This window comes from Gallus gallus, chromosome 1 (assembly GCF_016699485.2).
Source record: "Gallus gallus isolate bGalGal1 chromosome 1, bGalGal1.mat.broiler.GRCg7b, whole genome shotgun sequence".
In the NCBI taxonomy this organism is placed as follows: domain Eukaryota; kingdom Metazoa; phylum Chordata; class Aves; order Galliformes; family Phasianidae; genus Gallus; species Gallus gallus.
The window spans coordinates 13,918,526-13,935,224 of record NC_052532.1 but is presented as its reverse complement, the minus strand read 5'-3'; the positions used below and the strand labels follow the sequence as shown (position 1 = coordinate 13,935,224).

The window sequence follows — 16,699 nt, the reverse complement described above, 5'->3', positions numbered from 1 at the left end:
TTAATAATTTTATTCCTTGTTAAAGTTTATACTACTCGCTGATAGGTGAAGTACCAGAGATGATGAAAGAAACAGGTTTTTTGAGTAGTTAGACCTCTTGAGAAGTGCTGAGTGAAGCACTTTAAAAGGCAGTGCAATTTGAATGGTTTGCATAGCTGAGATAGCTAATGTAAATGGATTCGGTAACAAATCTTAGCAAAATCAGCCATTCCCCAGCACAGGCTGTTGTCACTAATAATTGGAGCAAAGTGTGTGGATATAATCGTTCTTTCATTGTTACCTACTGTAAAATAACAGCAAAAGGCTCCTTGTGGCTGCACAGTGTAACCACTTTGAAAACCTGACGGTGTCAAGTCTGATGCAGCTGTTGATAAGAGATCATTTGCAGATTTACTCCAGAATTGTCCAGTGAAAGACAAAATAAGAGGTGAAAAAATTCTCCAACAAATCCAGCAACTTGGAAATAATTACCTTCTTTATGTTACAAGTCATCAGAATTATTGCTCAGTGAATAATGCAGGGACAGTTTCCAGAAGAGTAGCAGGTTAACAGATGTTTCATAAAACATAAGAATGCGTTTATTAACAAAGGCCTGTTAGATCTGTGCATGCACGGCTTGTGTAAGAACTCACATTGGTGAGGTACAAGGGCTACACAGTTTGTAAACAAATTAATTCAAAATTGATGCATTGTACCTCATTCAGTGGTTGTTTTGCTTTGTGTGTGTGTGTATGCTTCTCTATACTACCCAGGAGTAAGTGTGACACAATTAAAAGCAGCATATCTTGCATTTACGGGAAGAAGGAAGAGTTGAGAGTGTGTACATAAATATTCCCTGCAGAGCTGCTGGTTTGTGGTAACTACTTTGTATGTCAGTCCTTATTCTGCATTGCAGTGGTTAACTCTTGCCTTTAAAAAAAGAAGACACATTTGAATTCATATACCTTCTAGATGTGTCCAGGGGCCAACTCTGAGCTCTGACTATTGCCACATTGTGCTGTTGCATGCAAGATTATCTTTCCAGATAAGCATGATAAGTGTTCAAATGAATCTATCAATAATCAGTGGAGAGGATGTTATAATACTAAGTCTGTTACTGTAAAAATGATAAAAGTCTTTGAAAACATGCTTGGAAAGGAATTGCTTTGTTTGTAATCTGGCTGCAGGTCTGGCAGCAGCAGCTCGTGAAGAGGTGTGGGGACGAGCTGAATAGATTCCCTGTTGGCCAACAGAGCTGGGAGGCTGCATCCTACTAATAGGAGACTGACTACTCATTTTTGAATCCCTTTGGTTAAAGGAAGGAAAATGGTTTTTGGCCTTTTTTTTTTTTCTTTTTTTTCCTAATGAAACATCAGGAGGTAAAAGCCATTCTTAAGAGGAAAGAACAGCCTACTGGAAATAAAAGTTCTTCAATGTCAGATGGAATACAGTGTCAGGAGATTTGTGATTTCTTTTGGTTTTTCTTAATCTCTTAGATTTGTTACAATAAATATAGCTAAGAGAAAAAGGCACGTAAACCAGGAGGTGGAGGACGGAAGAGATGCTGAAGATACAGAGCATGTTGTTGATTACTCAGTTCCCAATTCTCTGATTTGGATATGTAATTAAACTATTTTCAGTTGAGTTTTGGTTTGTAGCATTTGCTGCAATACAGTACGTGTGATACAGTGCTGAATCTAAGCAGGATGTGATCAGAAGTACTCACTTCATTTTCTCTGAATGCCACAGTCTCTCTCAGGACTCCCACCGTTATTGTCAGGCACATTTCTCAAAGTCTACTTTCTTACAGCTTCACTTAAATCACAGAATCACAGAATTGCAGGGGTTGGAAGGGACCTCAAGAGATCACTGAGTCCAACCCCCTGCTAAAGCAAGTACCCTACAATAGGTCACCCAGGTAAGCATCCAGACTGGTCTTGAATATCTCCATAGAAGAAGACTGCAACCTCTCTGGGCAACCTGTTCCAGTGCTCACCCTTACCATAAAGAAGTTCTTAATGCATGTTAGTACAGAACTTAGTCTGTTGAAGTTTTAGGCCATTACTCTTTGTCCTATTGCTGCAGTCTCTCACCCTACAGTACAAGCAGTCTTTCCAGCATTAATGATAAAAAGAAGGCTGACTTTTGACACTGGAAGCTGCTTTTGTTGTTTTTGTTTTGTTTTGTTTTGTTTTTTGTTCTTAGACAAAGAAAAAGTGAAACAACAAAGTCTGTTACTGAGTTTGGCTGATGCCTGTGAAAGATGTTATTTGATTATATAAAATCTTAGACATAAACCAGCTGAGAAAAGGAATGTCTTTTGTATATTCCAGAGTTAGTGTTGTTTCCACAGTCTCTCAAAAGCATCTCTCTTCAGTGCCCTGTTTTCTCTCCTGGATGTTGCTTTTTTGTATGTACAATCTGTGCAGCATATAACGTCTTTACTGCTTATCGTTCCCTGCCATCCTGGCATACGTGACCTACTTCATTGCACTGACTCTAGTGCTCATGTAGATGTTACTCTGTTCTGGTTGAACGTGAATCTTCTGTTTGCAGTGTTGTGTAATTTTTCAGCCAGATCTGTGGTTATAAACACCAGTGGTTATAAACACCAGTGGTTATAAACACTAGTGCTGCCAGAAGGAAGCAAGTATGTTTGGCTAGGGATGGATGAACTCCTTTCACCATCGCTTCTGTTTTAAATCTTGATTCTGAAGACACATCCTATTCAGTGATGTGATACAACACGAGTGAGTTAATGAGAATGTCACATTCTGTGGCATTTAGCTCAATAGAAAATCACTCACAAGCAGATACAAGCAAGACAAGGAGTACAAGAAGAAATAATAAAGACAGTGTTAATAAATTTGTGTGAATTATGAATAATTATCTAATAATGTGATCATTATTTACTGTATTTCCGGATTAGATACATACTCCCATTAACTACATCAAGCTAAATAACTCCTTTGTTTATTAGCGCTATTCCCCCATGCCATGTTTATGAGAGGATATGTCTCCTCCCATTCATGTCCTTTGCAAAACAGCCCCTTTGGCACAGCGTAGATCAACTAGTTTTTATGCATATATTCTCTTAAGAAAAACTAAAGGCGTAAACGAAATATTTGTTTTGACAAGATGCCTACTTTGATCATAAATGTTAAGGTCAGGCGATAGTAGTATGATATTATACTCACTTGCTGAATAATACAATCTTTCTCCAGTAATTTCATCATAAAGTCAGTAATTTCCCTTTGAAGTGAAGTCTGTATTTTAGGAAAATACCTTGTCTCGATAGTACAGGGCTGTGTTTAGCCGTAGAAGAATTTGTGCTGTCGTTTTGAAGTGTTATACATCAAGGAAGAATGGAGTTTCTGTACTAGCATTTGCAGCATTTGAGTGTGGATATCTTGTGCTCACAGTGCTTCCTTCTGGCATGAACACTTGGGCTTTCCTTTTTAGGAGAATAAACCCACGTATGAATTCATACATTTTTAGTGCCCCTCTGCATCTCTGAATGTTGTAGGAACACACAAACTGATTTTCTGTGATGATACCCAACCTTGCAACTCTGGCTCGGCTGTTGTTTCAGACTTCTACATCTGCTTCCTTTCTAGGCTGTAGCTAGAGCTGCATGCTTTCTGTCTGCTGGGCTGCTGCTTTTTTTTCCTTCTTTTTTTCCCAAAGCTCAAGCAGCGGTGTCCTGGCTCCTGCTACCACTGCAAATCTTTGTCCTACCTTGGGTCCTTGGGCGGTGACTTCTGATGTGTCCTACCACCTTTCTCCATAAAGTAACCTACCTGGCTTTCCACTTAGCTTAAGTGAAGGGTAGCTGTCAAGCTTGCTGCCCTGTGCCTCATCAGTCTGTGACTGATCAAAGACGTGTTTAATGTCTTGAGTTTCCCACAGTCTGACAGCCTCTGGGATTTACAGAAACAGCAGTGGAAGAAAACATTTTTAATATGGTTGCATGACTTGTTGTGAATACTTTCCATTCTTCCATGTCTTCTGAGCTGTGCAATAGATCTGTGAAGTAGTCTTTACTATCACAACACAGAGAACCTAGTATGATTATGGTGCCCATCTAGATGGCCCTTGCTTTCATTTCTCCACCTTTCCCATCCATGTTTACTGCCATCTTTTAACTGTTACTGCTGCACAAAGGGGTGCAGAATGGGCTCTGAGAAGTAATGGTCAAGCAAGAAAATGAAGCAAAGCATACCCTTCACTGGTAAGTTATTACACAGTTGTCAAGTTACTCTTGCTTAGTACCCTGAGTAAGACCTGAAAAACAAACGTATTCTGTAAGGACTTGGGGGATGGCTCTGAAGTTCTTCACTCTGGAAGTACTGTGAAAATCGTGTCAAGAAAATGTGCCTCCTTGTGAGAGATCTAGGAACTTTGAAAAGAAAGGTATTGGCTTCAGCTGAGCGGTCTGAGAATGCAGAAGTAAAGAAATTTCACAGCCCAAATAGATGTAGAATTATCATTACATCTCACTGATGAGAGGGAGTCTCCTGTCAGGCAACTCCACTGGCATCTTGGGACAGATGATCCAGCCCAGCAGTGGAGAATGTCCCCAGTGCTGCTTTCCTGGAAGCATCTTCACTTGCAGGTTTCTCATTGAAGAGTTAATTTGCTTATGGAAATGGATCCGTTGACAGAGCCTGGGGTGGCACAGCTACAGGCAGATTTCACTCTCACTGGTGAGGATGCAAAGCTGTAAGGAAACAAACCTAAGAAGATCTCTGATGAATTTTCCAGCGAAACCATACCAGTAGTTGTCAGGATCTGTTAAGTGAATAAAGGTTGGTTATTCTCAGTCCTGTCTTACTGTTGCACACGGTTGTAACCATCCTATCTTATCAGGAGTGAAATGTATGAGTCATATTAAAGGAGGCAGTGTTTGCTATTCACTGGTGATTTGTTACAAATAAAAGCTTTCAGAAATGGCACAAGACAGGTCTGGCAGCAGTCAACTGACCTGTAATTTTAAGATTGAGGCAATATTTAGAGAAAGAAAGCAGAGTGTAGCAGAACTCAGAGCCTGTTTCATTCCCATGAGCTTAAATGGAACTTGAACCTACTATCACATGTGCAAAGGAGATCTCAAGTATCTGAATCTGCTACTGAACTTCACCCTTCTGCAAAATAAGGGGCAAGCCTATTTCTGTCAGAAGTCTTTTTCCTACCATTACAAGAGACCAACCTTATCAATAGCACTGATACTAAGATCTCATTATTTATAGGCATTCTTTCAGCTCTTATTATTTTATTAAGGGTAATGTAGCTAGATAATTGTTGCAGGAAGTGGCCCTGCTATCAAGGTACCGTGGCCACATGCTTATCACCTGCACAGAAGTTCTGCCGAATTCTAGCAGCACAAACCAGTTTTAAGCCCGGTTTGAAATGGCTGGTGTTCCTAGAAGTCCTCTGGTTGCCTATGGCAGAGGGCTGTAAAGATGGCACCATCCCAATAGGTGCTAGAATGAGCCCAGCTGGCAACCACGATATAGGAGAAGCTGTCTGGAACCTGCACCTGGATGCTGACTTCACACGTGGAACAGGAATTTGTTGAGCGTCTGGAGCATCTGCTTTACTTGTCAGCCTTTCAGTCTCCTGAGCAAGAAGAACAGTGACACATCGAGTTTGTGGGTCCCTGTTCTGGCAGTTTGATCACTGTTCTGCATATGGGAGGGCGGAGTAGCAGAGTGATTAAGGGGTCCCCCTGTGCTGCCTGATGTGCAGGTTTATGTCTTAATTTGTTATTAGCCCCCATCCAACCCAGGTGAAAGTCGTCTTTTGGGACTAGTGAAGTTAATTGGAAGGAATCTAGACGGTATTTTAAACTCTTCCCGATAAGGGTGTGATCAACTGCAGAAAATGAAGTGTCTTAGCCACATCTACCTGATGGACTAGCAAGCTGGCAGACCTCTGAACTCTCTGGACTAGAGAATTACCAAACCTTTGAAACCTCTGGATTCAATGAAACTTCTGTGTTGGTTTAGAAAAATAGGTTTGGGCCCCTAGTATTAGGATGTTGCTTTATTGAGCATGTCTACAGTTTCAGAGTGAGACACAAACCCATAGTGATTTGCAAGTTGTGTGACTGCAAAAGGATGTTGTTTCTTGCTGGCTGCAGCACGTAGGCCTTGGAAAGTGTCAGATTTACACGTATGGTAAGGCATCAGTATGCACTGATTGAAGTATGTTTAGAAAAAAAGGTTTTAAATTGCTTTAAATAGGAAAGTTGCTTTTTCCTAAGAGAAATTTCAGCCCGTCCTTTTGAAATATCCCAGAGCTGCCTGGTTGCAAGAGTCATTTATTAGGAAGTCTTTAAAGTAGAATGAAAGTAAGAAATCCTATGAGAAAAAACTGTTTGTTACATTTTCTCCACCCTTCCCTTGCCCTGGTCTGCTCCGTATGCGTAAAAGGAAAATCTTTTCAAACCCTTTCAATCTAAAATATCATCAGATGGAGCAAAAGGAAAGCAGAACTTGCCCCAGAAGCGTTCCCACAACGGAATGTTTTAGATGCTCCAGCCCCAGAGCTTTGGCGACAGAAAAAGTATGAGCAGGGAGATGTTCAGGCTGTCTGTGGAGGGGTGGATCAGAGAGAGTCTCATGCCTCGGGCAATGTAGGGAACCGTCTGACAGAGCAGAACTCCTGCTGCACTGTGATGCTATGGGGACTTTGGTGGCAATACGAGCTCACAGACTTCTTGCTTATTCTCTCTCCCTGCTTGCCCACTTCCATGCCATGGCGCATCATAGTTGTGGCTGGGTGAATGCAGTTCTCTACAAACTTACTGAAGCCTAGATTATTTTGAGAGCAGGGTGGGGCTGTCCTTTAAAGCCAGGGAAGCCCAACACTGATTTTACTCACAGCAATTTATACTGCTTACCCTGAGGTGTTGCTGAAGGCTGTGGGTCGTGCAAGAAGACCAGAAGAGGAACATCTAGATACGATGTTCGTTGGGTTGTAGCTGCAGTTCAGTGTTGTCAAGACCAAGTGACTTGTATTAGAGTTCCTGGGAGATTTAATATCAGAAAATCTGGTGTCTCTGTGCTCCAGAGCAACTTGAGGGAGCTTAGGGGTATTCTAGATTCAGGTTGTTGGCTGAGCTCCATCAAAGCCGCTCAGTGGATGTGCTGTGTCACCTCTTCTCTTAGAATAATGTTGTCACAATGTTGTGTTCAGGAATGGGACTCTGAGGAATGTTTAAAGAAATATATATATTCTACTAAAAATCTCTAACTTTCTTATGTTGTCCTTGAGGACACAGAATGCATTCCAATTGCGCAGTGTAATTGGGTCTCACAATGACTAGGTGAGATAAAACTATCTCAAGTTTGTAGCACAAGTTTGAGTTTTAAACAGTTTGCTAAAAAAAAAAAAAGTTACCAAGTTACACTATTTTTCCTCTTACTCTAACAAGTCAAATGTGAGGAAAAATGATTACCTAAACGCTTGTTTTTATATGACATCATTAGAAAGAAAATGAGAGGAACTGCATGCCACATTTGTTGTAACTGCATTAGGATCCAGGTAGATCTAATTTATATGGGGAGTCTGTTTCCATGTTGAGGAGAAAATTAATTTCATCTGGCAGACAATTGAGTTACAAAGGCCTCGCATTCAAACTCTTCTCCAACAGAATGTAAACAGGACACATTGTTTAATAGGATCAAACAGATAATAAGGAGCTAAATTATGGCAGGACTCATCAGTCAGTGACACGTACTGCTAGACCTTCTCAAAGGATGCAAGTTAACATTCAGTAAAGCTGAGGGTTTAACTTAACCCTAATACCCCTGCCTGTCTGGAGAATGGAAAGAGGACTTATAGGAAGTAAATTTATAAACCTTAAAGGTAATACATCTTTGTGTGGCAAGTTACAAAGGCTTTAAGGTCTCTCAAAGACTTACAGATAATTTCCCTGCAGTGTTAGAATTCCACTGTAATAATAAAATCTTTCAATCTTGCATTAAAAAAAGAAAGAAAAATATACTGTAAACTAACATTTGAGACTTAAAATCTGTGCTCTGGGAACTGACTGAAACTGCACAAGCAGAATATTCATGTAGCAGAACGGTGAAAGGCCATCCCTTTTAAATGCCCCATGGAAAGTGCTAAGCAGACTGGAATAGTTCCAAAATTTGTAGGTGGGATTGCTTTTCACAATTCTGGGATTTACTCCATTATTGTCTGTGTGACTCAGCTAAAACTGTCCACAATATGCCAGACATATTTTACTGTCGATACGTTTTTGCCTGGCCTTTCTTTCCTGTGGCTACATGACCTTAATTCAACTAAATTTCTAAAATGGTAGGGTAAAGTGGTTCTGATAACAGCTCTGCACTTGTCCCTATCTAAATATGATGTAGGCTCATCTGTGTATTCAGGAAGGCAGTGTGCCACTGCCTTGTATCAATGTTTTCTTGGTTAATCTGCTGCCAAGAGAAAGATACCGCCTTCCCTGCTCTTGGACTGAGCTCTGTCTTCTATGCATGATGCTGCCAGTTGCTAAATGACCTTGAAGCATAGAAAAGAAACTACTGGAAGCCATGATGCTTAATTAAATCAACCAGTCAGTGAATCCTGTTTGCCTCTGTTTAGGGGAGCAAATGGGCCATTTTCATTCTAAGATAGATTAGGGCTAAGTGAGTTCTGCACGGATAAAAATTAAAGGTTTCCATGTGTGTATCTGTAGTCATCTGAAATCATCTGGCAAGATGATTTCTCCTGATGTTGTAGTCCACAACACTTTTTGACAGAAAACAGTTTGCGCTTCATGCCCTTTTATCTAGAATATTGCTTTTCTTAAATATTGAATGAGGGTTTATTTGTCCAACAAAATCACTGGAGTTCCTGTAATCTCATTGGAGATTAAAATCCAACGCAACATATGGAATTGCAGTATCTTGTTTTTAGAGCAGTCAGTACCAGCTGTTGCAGAATAAGATTGAAGATCTGTAGAGGCCAAATGTGAAATCATCTTGAATTCTGCCTCCGAGAATTTAGACAGGGACTGAGTGGTAAGGTATAGTGGTAATTTTTAAATCCTGTCTAAAAAATGTCAGATTTCCTCATTACCTGCTTACGTACCCAGTAATGTTTTGGATCCTGTAAGTCTCAACACTAACAACTGACAAGGAGTTTTTAGGTTAACTGAAGGTGTCACACTCCTCTGCTCTACCAAACCTGCCACTTGCAATTGTCTTGCTTCAATTTCATCATTTTTCACTTACTCAGTTGTCATACCCTCCTGTCCTAAACACCCTCCAGCTTCAGTTCTAGCCTCTTACCCCAGCAGTGGATGAGGTGCGTGTGTGCTAAATGTCCCCTGTCCTTCTTTCCTTGTTCCCCAGGGATTGAAATCCAGGCGCATTGGCCAAAAGGGAGTCACTTTGGCCAGGTACCATTTGGGTCAGAACACTCATTTCCCCTAAGTCAAGGCACAGCTCTGTTATCTTTTCTTTCTGTATTCCTTCTAGATAAAACTCTCTGTATGTAATATTATTTTCTTGTGTCTATCTCCATTTTAACTAATTCATTCTCATCTAGTTCATTATGCTCTTCAGGATGAAATAAAACATACCAGTGCTCTTTATTAAGTCTCCTTGGATCTTACAATGGCAAAACAGCTACTCTTTATGTTGGATGAGAGAAATGGAATATAAAAGCTATGTAAACACTTAATTCCTTAAAAACAAACAAACAAACAAACCAGTGGGATTTAGGCACAAAAACAACTCCAGAAGTCCTTGACCACTTTCATATGCACAGGCCCAAGTGTCTCCTTTCCAAAGGAAGTTTCCTGAAACTTGGTTGTTCAGTTGTGGATTTGCAAGACAAAATATGAGATTCCAATTTCTACCACCCAGCTCGAGGGTAAGAAAGGCACTCCCTGGGGCAGGTAGCCAAAAGTAACAGATAACACAGAAGAAAACATATAACTTGAACTCCACTTGTGCTAGCAAGACAAATTATAGGGACTATGGGGATTATGTGGGGCTGCAGGAAAGAAATGTGTGGCTGAATTTTGAGTTATAGAAGGAAATAAAGTTGAAGATCTCTGTTGCATAGGATACTGAGTGGCACAAGAGAACTATTGGACCTCAGGCTAGCACATTTCAAACTACTCATCTACTGACAGCATGTCATAACCAGACAAGAACAAGACTATAAATAACAGTAGGAAATGTAGCTACATCATGCCAAGACAATGAGTCAGTTAGTCACCTGGTGCTTTTTTTAATAATTGGGGATTTTGCCCAAATCCTACTGAAAATTACTCCTCTCCCCTTCTTTAATACCAGAGGGTATTTGGTTTATGTGTATTTTCTTAGATTTTATGCCATCAGTTTGCCTGCCCACAGCATTTAACAAACTTTTTAGCATCTTTATTAAAAATTAAATCTGTTTATTAAAATTATTTCCCTTAGAAGTTTTTCTGCAAAACATCTCAGCCCTATGCAAAGTAAAATTAGCACATAGGATAGAAAGCTACCCGGAGACGTGGGAGAACTTGTGTTGTTCCACCAGCCTTAATTCCTTTTGTCTTCAGACCTATGTAATAAATAATATAGAGAAGGATGCTTAATACTGATATGGCAGCATATGAAGATATGGTAGCAAAAGTATGCAATATACAAGACAGTGTAGACTTAGACTTTCTTATATTCTCTGACTTTTCATTTCAGGCTTTTAAAGCACTTCTTTTAGAACTCATACTATCAATATAAATAATAATTTAACCCGTAACTATTACTAAAAGCTTAAGTATTTCATTTTCTCAGCTCTTAGTGCTTTGAACATCTGTATCAGCATTAGAAGTAGAGTAGAAATAACTTGTTTAGAGGACTTTGCTGGAAGACCTACTCTGTGCCTGATTTCAAAGGACATCTCAGTTGAAAACACTTTCTTAATGGCTGACTGCTTTTAGCAGAGTTGATACCGCCTTTTCTGAAATCAAAGTCACACAGAGGACTACCAAATGTTCCCAGATGGAACGCAGGGCAAGAGGGACCAGTCTCTGATCTGCTGTGGCAGGTCCAAGTTCTCAGGGACTTCCTTCTGGAGAAACAAAATAAAGTGTATGTAAATAACATACACATTTCTGTGTCGGATGTTTGTCCCACACATGGAGAAAAACAGATGGGCTGTTTTATATACAAAGAAGTATCTTGTGGTAAGGTAAGTCTGGTCACACTGATAGATTAAACTGGACTTCTTAACTCACGTTGGTCTGAGTAATCCACAAATAACTTACTTCCATGGGAATATTTCCTCTGTGTTAAGGACAGTGAATTAACAGGGTCACCCCTCACTGAATTCAGGGTGAAATCTCATCTCTGTGGTCTTTGTAGTCCAGTAGAAAAGTAAATCTGGGTGGACAAATGTCCTGTGTCAACACTAGTAAACTAAATAGTTCTAGGGATTTTTCTTGGGTAGTAGAGCTAAACCTACTATACCAGCACAATGTTTCCTAGTCTTGTTTTGGCTTGAAGCACACATGATCTCCCAAGAAATGCTCAGGTATGATTTGGGAATTAGCATATGCCAGGCCCCAATCCCAGTGGGCAGCCTGGTGAAGCCACACTGCTTTGGAGACTAAGACTTCAATAGTAAGGGTGTGGGGCTTTCTGTGGCAGAGAATGGTCTCAGACAACTTTAATTTACTTTAATACGTTAATTTTAATTTGTATACACTGAGCTATGGAGTGTGGGTAAAACCTCTGGGGGGGAAGGGCATGCTGCTAGCTCAGCATTCCTCCTGCCTCAGAGGGATGCTCTTCTGGCTTTAGTTGTTTAATGCTCTGCTGCTGCACAGGAGCATCTCAAGCATCCAAACACCTCTCTGTGTCCTAGTTACATTGGCATAACAAGGTGGCAAAGGAGAAGGTGTGAAGAAGGATGACCACGGCAGGAATCATATCGATAGCAAAATGCAGAGACTATCAGTATTACCCTGCAGTGCTGGGTTTCCTATGGAAGCCTCTGCTACAGACAGCTCTTGGAGGGAAGGGAAACCTTCCAGAAAGAAACAGGGCCTCATGCAGACACCTGCTGTCCTGTCCATCTGTTGGTGGTGACAAGCTGGAAGTTGAGCATCAACAACTGATAAAGGGCACTTATTAAGCACATTTCTGTGTTAGCAGCAGCCAGTTGGATGGGTTGCATTTCAGCTTTATTCTGCATTGATACATCCATCAGTACTGACTTTCACAGGTTGGCATGATGGAAGAGATGGTGGCATGGCCTAGGTAAGCACCTATCTGCCAGGAGCAGAACCTCACAGCTGCACAGTGGCTGTTTTGAGACTGAGAACTCTGTTGAGGACTGGCATTTCTTGTGTAAACAAACCGTCTTGCAGGCAGGTACTGGGGCCCTGTTGGAAAGCAAGATAATTGAAAAGATAAGGTACCCGCACGGTCTTGAAAGAGTTGGGTTTATGAAGAATACACAGCTTCATTAAGGAGATGTGGGTTGGAGCATGTTTGAGCTGGTAACAACAAAAAGAGAGGTGGGCCCTGATGCCTGAGCAAACACCTGAGATCACTGTGCTCCTAAGGCAAGGTCTTGGAGCTAACAGTTCTGCAGCAGAGAGGCAGAACAGCAAGCTCTGCTCAAAATGCTTTAATTAAACCACAGAGGGAAGCGGGTGAAGACAGATGTTTCTCAGAAAGGTCTCACAGGACCTGGCTGAGGCATTCCAGTGGGCAGCGGTTCCTTCAGCCAGGAGCTCTCCCCTGAGTGCCAGCTGTTGGCACGTTCCTTCAAAGGAGAAGTCAAAATGCAAAAGTGTTGGGGGGGAAAAAAAAAAAAAAAGTACTTAAAACATGGAGCGAGGGTGGATTTACCACAGATGTTTCCCTCGGGCAGAATGCCCTGGTGAGCAGCTCACTGCCCAGGACACTTTGAAGGTCAGGAGGGAGCACGAGCCGGCTGCCTGCCCTCGCCTCCTCATGGCCCTCCCACCATGGCAGCCCACCATCAGCCCACCCTTACCTCCTCATGGCTCTCCCGCCATGGCAGCCCACCACCACCCTTACCTCAGCGCAGCCCTGGCCTCAGGGCCCCCATTCTGCCAGGGCAGAGAGCCCAGTCTGGCTGGGCAGGACATCTGCATGGCCTCTATTTTTCATACACTTATTATTTTTTAAGCATTAAATTGATTTAATGCGAACAGAGGCACAGAGAGCAAATGATTTTTCAGCAGAAATCCTCTGAGTTCCCCCTTGTTTCCAGCTGTTCCCTGCTGTGGGCAAAAGGGTGCCAGAAGATGCAAGAAGGAGGTTTTTGGAGCTAATTATTTACTGCTTTATAAACTTTCAGGAATTTCTGCCTGTCAGGTTTGATAAGAAAACCTGGCACTTCAATGAAAGCAATTAGCACAGCTTCTATGATGTGTTACTAAGTGATTCTGCAATTATTTATTTCCTGTAAAGTGACAGACCACTAAAAAGGGCTTTGTGTTTTCTGTTTGTAGATTATCAGGGTGGATGCAGTCACCAGGAGGATGGCAAGTATGTGTGGGAGCACTACAAATCCTTTTCCTACAACATTAAGAGACTTGTCTACTGTCCTCTACATTGTCCCTTGATTTTATTCAGCGATTATTAATCATGATGATGATACCTGGAACCAGGTTTGTATTGGTGTTAGCTCTTACCCCAGAGAGGGACAAGAATAACCTGGGTTAAAAGCATGGTGTCCTGGATAGACAAAGGGACAGAACATGGATGGACTCATGCATCTGCTCTATCAGGCAGACTTGCAGGTGGAGGTGTCTGTGTTCACTACTGACAACGGAAGAAATAGCAAGGCTCCATTTGCCTCCACTTAAGAAGTTTCCTTTCCAGCTTATATTGCTTCCTGCCAGGCATGAAATCAAACCCCTTTGTATGCAGGAATAATTCAGTCCACCTCGAACCAGTTCCAATCCACTCTGCAGATGAAATATGAGAACTACTAAAAATAATCACCAACAGGGCAAGAAATAAATAATCCACAACTTTGTCCAGCGAGAAATACTTACTGACTTGCTCATCAGAAAGTAATTATCCTTACTGAAACTGTCTACGAGGTTAACAGTGCATATCTGATCCTGTCTTTGGAAAACAGTGGGCAAGAGACTTTTTGAGGTCCTTTCTGGTCTGATTGTAAGGATAGCACTATAGAGACCAATATATATAGAGACTATCAAGACCAGCATCGAATTGTTACAACTCTTGGAAGCACTGTGAAAGAAAAAGGACAAAAGATAAAGAATGAACAGAAAGCAAATTTTCTAAAATGCTTTAGTCTAAGCAAGTACATAAAATCTTTGAGCCAGAAAATGAAGTAGAAAGGAAAACTGTGCATGCTAAATACTATTTAGCTTGAAATTGGAACAACTAGTGTTTTTGAGAATGAGCCACAACATTTGAATGAGGTTATTCCTTTGAAAGAATACCTGTTATGTAAGTGAAAAGAGGTGCTTTAAAGGTCTTGAGGAAATTATTTAAATTGTTATGAAAATCCAAATACATCCCAAGGACCTCTAGATGTGAAAAAAAAAAGGGGGGGGGGGGGGGGGGGGGGGGGGGAGGGAGAGAGAGAGAGAGAGAGAGAGAGAAACAACTCATAAGTCCTCTCAGGACAATGATAAAGTGAGGAAAATCTATACTGGTTAAAACAAGATTGCCACAGGCAGCACTGACCCTAAAGTCAATCTTGACACTTACTTATTCTTAGGATTTTAATGCAAGAGTTTCTTGAAGCTCAGGTGGAATGAATAGCAGAAAAGAAATAACAGATATGTATTTGCTGCATTCTTTCACTGTGTGAGCAACTGAACCTCAGCTGGGCTGATTCTTTGTAGCTGCTCAGGCAGAAAGCCAGACCTTTCAGGTGGTGAGTTACCGGCAGAACGGGAGATCTGGCATGCATGCAAACAGTGCACTGCTGGGCAGGGGAAAGCCCAGAAATTTACTATTAAAGTGCCCAATACCGCTCTTCCACGTGGGCTTTTTAAGCACCAAGATACCAAGCAACCAGCAGGAAGGTAGAATGTAGCAATGGGATTCCAAGAACCGTGAGAAGGGACAAAGAATGTGGCATGACCCCACTCTGCTCACCTGGAATACAGCTTTACCTATCTTACAGGATAGGTAAAAGAATAACGTAGGGAACTTTGATATGCGTGCACAGTAAAATTAGTATAGAGTTTTAATACCTCTTCTGCTCCATAGGCCTATCAATGTATGCCATTCCCCCATCCTCCCTCTCTCCTTTCCTCCCTCACGCTGACGAATCCTTTAATACTCTGAAGTTTGAGTTCTCCTCTCTGTAATTTTATTTTTTCTGTTTGAAAGTAGTTGGAGCCCTTCTGATTTCCTTGCTTTGTTAGTGCATGTCCCTTCAAGCAAATGTTCCCTGACAGAGCCAGGCTTTAGCACAGCCCCATCCCTTCCTCTAACAGATTCTGCTTCCCTACGGGACAGACCTTCTACTTCTGGACATCTGCTTAGGTGCCTGAGCTCACATGAGACCTGATGCTGTTGAAAGCTTCTTGTCCATGTAATTCATGCTTGCATATCAAGAAATCTCTGTTCATGAACACAATGTATATATCTAAGTAAACTAAGGTAACTTTTATTCTGTATGCCATCTTCAGTTTCCTGTCTCAAATGTGTAGAGGGTGCAGATGGGATGAATTCAGATTATATGAGAATGTTTGGTGCTCTCAAGTGAAAAACAACAACAACAACAAAAACCAAGCTAATAATAATAAAAAAAGCTAAGGTTCTTCCTCAAATATCCTCCCCAATATCCCAAACTGATATCATTATTTATACTCTGTGCTTTCGTGAGTCACATAAAAACTCCTGAAAATCTGAGCAGGCATGTGAAATTTAGAGAATCTGTGAAAGTCAGATTGAACAGAAAAACATTTCCACCTCAACTGCCACAGAGCTGCTGTTCTGGTGTTGCTTCCTGGGATTGAGCTGAGATAATGGCTCTCTCAATCTTTTACTTAACTGTGATGGCAACAAGTGAGTAACGCAAGCTCAAATGGGAATGCCATTCAGCTGGTGCTGGCCCATAACCAAACCCAGCCCTGCAGAAGGCCAGTTCCTTGCAGGAGGGTGGGGCTGCAGAGCAGGAAGGAGCTGTTGTTTCCTGTTCATTTTGCTAGTTGTTCAGTTCAGAGCGTCTGGCTAAAAAGAGAGAGTTTGGGAAACTGAAGGGTGATTTAGAAGGTTGCAAGTGCCTTTGTCTTCTTATTGCTTGTAAGGGCTGTATACTGGTGAGTTGCAGCAGGAGAAGTCCAGGCTTGCCTGTGCCATAGTAGGATGGGAGGTGTGGGGAGAAGGTTGGTGATCCCTGAGGGATCTGCTGGGGGAACCAAAATCTCAAAGAATTGTTTATGTAAGAAAAAGGCATCATCTAGTTCAGAAAAAAGGCATCAACTCAAATGTGTGTGCTGGTGGCTGTGGGAAAAGAATACGATTTGGTACTGGGAGGAGTCACTCCTCCGTTTTGAGAGACAGCTGAGAGAGAAGCAAATTATATTCCTTCACACGCTTGGAGCATTACACTTTACCCTTGTCGTGCAGGTGACCTGGAGATTTATCTTTGTACCATCGAGGTGGCCTGTCATCAGTCAAGATCTTTGTATTATTTCTTAAATGAAAGCAAAAAGCCTGTCCTTCTTTTACAGGAAGAACCG

At 41.5% G+C, this 16,699-nt stretch overlaps 1 long non-coding RNA gene across 1 annotated transcript in view; it reads left to right on the top strand.

The window, feature by feature from the left end:
- LOC107051628 overlaps positions 1-15,624 on the top strand; it is a 41,251-nt gene extending 25,627 nt beyond the window's left edge. Inside the window, exon 2 of the long non-coding RNA XR_006931714.1 lies at positions 13,475-15,624. This is a non-coding gene — a long non-coding RNA (uncharacterized LOC107051628). The remainder of the gene's footprint in view (positions 1-13,474) is intronic.
- The last annotated feature ends 1,075 nt before the right edge of the window (positions 15,625-16,699 follow it).